The sequence below is a fragment of the Muscardinus avellanarius genome, assembly GCF_963383645.1.
Source record: "Muscardinus avellanarius genome assembly, chromosome: 6".
In the NCBI taxonomy this organism is placed as follows: Eukaryota; Metazoa; Chordata; class Mammalia; order Rodentia; family Gliridae; genus Muscardinus; species Muscardinus avellanarius.
The window spans coordinates 50,721,628-50,728,592 of record NC_137791.1 but is presented as its reverse complement, the minus strand read 5'-3'; positions in this window follow the sequence as shown (position 1 = coordinate 50,728,592).

Sequence of the window (6,965 nt, the reverse complement as noted above, 5' to 3'; positions counted from 1 at the left end):
GGAGTAGTGGCAGCTGAGATTACCACAAACATGAGATCCAGAACACCCTAAGTGAAGTCATGGTTACCCAGGGAAGAACCCAGAGAAGGCACAAACTTCTGAAATCATGGTAAAGAGGAGCAATAAGAGGGCAATGAACACTCACAACCCCACAATATCATAACCTGATAACACAGAAATTCAGAGATCTCCAGAATATCATATCAGGAATATCACTGTAGAAATAATACAAGACCTTCAAAAAGAATTTAGAGTGAGTCTAAAAGAAATAAAGCATGCAGTCATTGAAGTAAAGGCATCAATTCAAACTATAAAAAATCAATTAGACTACATGGAGAATAGAGTCTTGCTCCTAAAAGATGATCACTGCAAAAAAGAATACATAATTTATAACTTAGAAAAAATCTGACAGAAGAAATTTGACATTGAAGAAATATGGGCCCATCTTAAGAGAGCTAACCTAAGAATAATTGGAATAGAGGAGGGAAAAGAAGGTGAAACCAAAGGGATCAACAATCTCTTCAAGGAAGTAATAGCAGAAAATTTTCCAAACACAGACCAGGTCCAATATACAAAATACAGGTCCAATGGTCAAAATACAGGTCCAGAAGACATATAGAACTCCCTTTAGACAGGATCAGAGAAAAGGCACCCCATGCCACATAATTGTCAAAATGACCAATTTAGAAGCCAAAGAGAGAATCTTAAGGCAGCAAAATCAAAAGACCAAGTGACATTCAGAGGCAAACCAGGTAGAATCACTCCAGACTTCCCAAACCAAGTCATGAAAGCCAGAAGGGCTTGGAGTAACATATTCCAAACTCTTAAAGAAAACAACTTCCAGCCAAAAATTCCCTACCCAGCAAAACTTTCTATCAAATTAGATGGGGAAATAAGAAGCTTCCATGATATACAGAAACTGAAGGAATTTATGTCTTCAAAACCAGCACTAGAGAAAATACTCAAAGAGATTAACTACAAAGAAGAAATAGGTAATACACACCAGAACCAGAGAAACAAGATTCTCCATCCAGCAGACAACTAAGCAAAGAAGAATTAACAGTATTTCAACATAGATTAAATCTTAACATGTTTGGAATTAAAAATTATCTCTCTATAATCACACTGAATGTAAACAGCCTCAACTCCCCAATAAAAAGACATAAAGTGGCAAAATGGATTAAAAGCCAGAATCCATCCATCTGCTGCTTACAAGAAACACACCTTACAAGTAAAGATAGGAACAAACTCAAGGTAAAGGGCTGGAGCAAGGTAATCCATGCTAATGGTACTCGAAGACAAGCAGGAGTAGCAACTATGATATCAGACAAGTTAGACTTCAAACCCAAACTTATTAGAAGAGACAAAGAAGGTCATATTTTACTGGTAAAAGGAATAATCCAGCAAGAGGAAATAACAACAATCAACATCTATGCCCCAAACATAGGTGCAGCTACTTTCATAAAACAAATTCTTTGTGACATGAAGAATCCTCAGAAGAATGGGAACAAATCTACCATTTGATCCAGCAATACCACTTCTTGGTATCTACCCAAAAGAAAGTAAACCAAACTACCAAACTAATGCATGTGTATCTATGTTCATAGCTACACAAGTCACCATAGCCAAACTATGGAACCAGCCAAGATGTCCATCAACAGATGAATGGATTTCAAAACTGTGGGATATGTACACAATGAAATTTTACTCAGCCATTAAAAAAACTCAATTACATAATTTTCGGGGAAATGGATGGAACTGGAGGACATTATTCTAAGCGAGATTAGTCAGTCACAAAAAATAAAAAATCCAATGCTTTCCCTAATATGTGAAAGCTAAGGAGAAATGGGTCATAGAAGGAACTCTAGATGAAAAAGGAAATCCTATAGAGGAACAAACAAGACAAACTAAATGAGGGGATTGGAGGGGGATGAAGGAAATTCTCTAAAACACACAATGTACTTAAACACATTGAAGTCAACCACTAAGCCAAGCACGGAAAGGAGGTATGGGGAGGGAATGGGGTGGGAACCGGGTAAGGGCTAAATGGGTGATATGTTCATGTATGTCCACACAAGTTTTTTACTCCAATATGATGTATGAATATAATGCACCAATAAATTTTTTAATTAAGATATAAAATAAAAAGTGAACATTAGCCAGGTGTGGTGGTGCACACTGGTAATGGGAGGGTGAGACAGGATGATCGAAGGTTAGTGGCCAGCCTCTGCTACTTAGTGAGACTCTCAGCAACTTAGTGAGACCCTGTTTAAAAATAAAGAATAGCCCGGCATGGTGGCACATGTCTATAATCCTCGTGCTTGGGAGGCAGAGACAGGAGGATCACTCAGGTTCGAGCCAACCACCTGGCTTAAGAGACTCTTTCCAAATAAAAAAAAGTATAAAAAATAGGTCTGGAAGTGTAGCCTGGAGCTAGAAGGGTTTCCAGGAACCCCAGTACCACAAAAAAAAAAAGGAAAAAAACAAAAACAAAACAACTCTGAAATTTCTCCAAAGAGATTAGTCCATTTTTCATTCCTGCCACTGTCCTAGAATTCCAGCTGTTACACATCCCCATCAATATTTGGAGCTGTCAGTCTTTAATTTTAACCATTTTCGTAAAAGTGTGCTATTGTTTTATTTTGGTTCACTTGCTTTTCTCATCTGATTTTTGATGTTGAGTACTTTTACATGTGCTTAGAAGAAATATTTTTCTTCTCATTCCTTTCAGTCTTGTAGCTGAGGCATTCTCTTTATCCCTACATATCCAGTGTTAGTCCCAGAATTTTAAAAAGTATATATGAAGATTATTTGCCCTCTTCATCTCTTGTGACTTATTCATTTCAAACTTTCCCCCTCATTTACCATTAACTTGTACAACTCTGATTTCCATCTGTGGGTCTCTGATCTTCTGTTCTAGCTGCCCCACACATAAACTATAGCTTCCTAATAAAGACAGCATTTTACCCAGACACGGTGACATGGTGGCTCACACCTGTAATTCCAATATTGGAAGAATGAAATAGGAAGATTGCAGGTTTAAGGCCACCCTCAACAACTTAGAGAGATGCTGTTTCAAAATAGAAGACTAAAATAAAAGAGAACTATGGGTGTATCTTGGCAGTAGAGTTATTCTGGCTTCTATCTCCAGTTACCCCCTAGGAGTATTTTATATGTAATACATTATATATGTTTGGTGATATATATTTTAATACATTTAAAATTGTTATCTGTCATTATTAGAATAAGAATTCCTCACATTGTAGCCTTTGAATATATCTACTTATCCTTTTGTATTCAGCAATAAATTTTTAAAATACTCACTGTAGCTGGTGTGGTGGTGCATGCTTGTAATCCCTGCACTTGGGAGGTGGAGACAGGAGGATCGCACAGGTTCAAAGCCAGCCTCGCTGGCTTAAGAGACCCTGTTTCCAAATAAAAATATAAAATAGGTCTGAGAGTGTAGCCCGGAGGTAGAAGGGCTTCCAGGAACCCCAGTGCCACTAATAATAATAATAATAATAATAATAATAATAATTAATAATAATAATAACAATAACAACAATAACAACAACAACAACTCACTGTATACTGACACAACTGTTAAAATTTCCAGACTACTCTGAAAGCAAAATTTGCCAAAATACTTTTAGCTTGATCATGTGGTAAAGCATTATTACAATGCCTGTATCCCAGAAAAATAATAAAATTTCTATAAAACATACCTATAACTACATTTGAACAATTCTATATCCTGCATTGTGCATCAGATAAACTATTTGTGAGATAGACATCAAGATAATTAAATGAAAAAACTTGGTTATGGAATTTTCCTGGCTCTGTTGCTTACTAACATTTTGACCCTGGGCAATTTAATTACCCTCCATGCCATAGTTCCTAATTTGGAAAACAGAATAATAATGCCCACCTCCGAAACTTTTTGCTGAGAAAATGAAGTAGGTAAATATGTAGAAATTACAAGGTCTATGCATAGCATGTAAAAAGCATGTAAAAATTTATTTATTTCTCTGGATATCTTTTCTATGTACTCTGTCTACTAAGAAAACATTGCGTATTAAGCTGGGCATGGTGGCGCACACTTGTAATCCGAGCATTCCGGAGGCTGAGACTGGAGGATCGTGGTTCGCGGACAGCCTCAGCTACTTAGTGAGGTCCTCCGCAACTCAGTGAGACCCTGTTTCAAAATAAAGAATAAAAAACAGGGCAGGGGGTGTAGCTTGGAGGTCGAATGCCCCTGGGTCCCATCCCCAGACCAGAAAAAAACCAAAAAACAAAAATCATTGCTTATTGAATTCTATTTGATAATTGATAGGAATTATTTGTAATCAGTTATGCTTTGAGTCCATTAGACAGATCCGTGCCTAGCAGAGTTTAACATACATCAGCATTCAGTAGATTCCATCATTTAAAATGGTCTTAATTCTGTGAGCAAAAGTCTTTCCTAGATTGCTTTTTTTTTTTTTTTTTTGGCAGGTGAAGGGATAGAACAACCTGGGGGCATTTGACCTCTGAGCTACACCCCCCAGCCCTATTTTTTATTCTTTATTTTGTAAAACAGAATCTTACTAAGTTGCGGAAGGCCTCACTAAGTAGCTGAGGCTGTCCACGAACCACAATCCTCCGGTCTCAGCCTTCTGATTGCTGGGATTTCAAGCATACGCCACCATGCCTGGCTTTTATTGTTTATTAAACACTTTTTTTTTTTCTTGTTGACCAGTTTCATAGTACAAGGTACTCTTATTGGAAAGCAGGTAGAAATGTAAGACAATCAGAACTGATTGTTTAAGAGCCTGGGCTGTCTGCTATCGTATCAATGTCATGTCAATAGCCTGTCCATTCTCCCATGTCACCCAACAGATTTAAACTCTGTGTTACTATCAGTTCAAATATACTTTTACTGTCTAAATATTTGGATACTTTTATCTCCACACACTCTATCAGTATAGCTAAAGTTTTGCTTTTTTTCTGCTAACAGTTACATTTGTAATACATCTAAAAAGTCTAAAATACTACTGATCTGTGTTTCAAAAGAAATCCTACTGACCTACGTGTATATTTGCATGTGAGTGTGCACACATGCGCTCACATACACATACTTTTGCTTCAAATAATTCAAAAACCATTTCAAATAAGGTGCTAGAAAAGTGAGAATGATTTTTTTCAGTGTTGTGAGGAGCTCAAATGAGATATATTACTGAACTGCTGGGGGAAACACAGTTTGAAACAAAATCTCTATTTGAGAGTCCAATTTTAAAAAAAATGATGATGTTGGAGTTATCGTAAATAAATGCCAGCATTTCCTTAGCAATATATAAAGCTAAGCAGTATATAATAACCAATTGCATTCTAATTAACTCAAAAATACAAAAACAACCACTTATATTACCTGAAGGAAAACATGAAATGCAAAGCCAGCCAAGTTCAGTGTGTGACACATTATGGAAATTAGCATTAACTAGATACTTGGGAACTTTTTGTGTGTGTGTTGTACTAGCGTTCCTAGAAGCCCTTCTACCTCTTGGCTATACTCCCAGACCTATTTTATACTTTTTTTTTTTTAAGGGTCTCTTAAACCAGTGCGGCTGGCTTCGAACCTGCATGATCCTTCTGTCTCGTCTCCTAAGCGCAGGGATTACAAGCGTGCGCCACCACGCCCGGCGTACTTGGGAACTTTTAAAATCTGGCATACTGGTACATTACTGAGTCTGAAAAGTATTTTTAATAAACATTAAATTGAAGCATTCCGTTAAGGAAAAAGACAATTTTGAACAAAAGAAGACAGAAGGATTTAGTACTTACCACACTTTTTTTTTTTTTTTTTTTGGAACTGGAGTTCCTGGAAGCCCTTCTACCTTAGGGCTATACTCCCAGACCTATTTTATATTTTTGTTAAATTTAAAAACAGGATCTCTTAAGCCAGCACGGCTGGCTTCGAACCTGCGTGATCCTCCTGTCTCCGCCTCCCAAGCGCGGGGATAACAAGCACACCACCACACCACACACTTTTTAAGAATAATTTTTTCCTTTAAAACTTTATGAGGGCAAATTATTGGGGGCAGTTTTAAAAATCCCCAAATCCCAAATGTGATATTTTTTAGACAATTCCCAATATTATTCTGACTTTTTTTCTTGTTCTGAGAAAATTTCAATATACCTGTTTTCATTTTTGTTCTTGTTTTTTTCTTCTAGTTCATCATCAGTTTTAGGGATTTCTTTTTTTTTTTGTGGTGGTACTGGGGTTTCTGGAAATCCTTCTACCTCCAGGCTACAATCCCAGACCTATTTTATATTTTTATTTGGAAACAGGGTCTCTTAAGCCAGAGAGGCTGGCTTTGAACCTGTGCAATCCTCTTGTCTCTGCCTCCCCAGCACAGGATTACAAGCCTGCGCCACCACGCCCTTCCAGTTTTAGCGATTTCTTTAGGTTTTACTGATGTTAAAAGTTCCATCAGATAAAGACTTGCATATTACGTTATGTAAAATCAAGCAAATTTCTTTTAAATGCATTGTCAGTTTTATTTAATATGATATATAACAAAAATATTCATCCCCTCTTCTCCAACCCCTGTCATTCAGCATCATAATAAAATTGCTAATTATGTGAACTCAATAGTAAGGGTAGGTGTGTTCATAGACAACATAGGGACTGCAGCATAATACTGTTCAAATAGGGCCAACAATATTTTATCCCATACAAAAATAAAACTCAAGCTCTCCAGCCTGGTTTTCTAAAGTTCTCTGCAATTTGAACTCTAATTCTCAATCCAGTTATCATTTTGATTTTCGCGGGTGTGTATTGGTACTGAGCATTTAACCCAGGAATTACTTTGTTCATTCATTCATTCATTCATTCATTCATTCATTTTTATTTTGAAACAAAGTCTAAGTTTCTGATGCTGGCCTTGAACCTATAATCCTCCTGTCTCAGCCTTCCAAGTACTGAA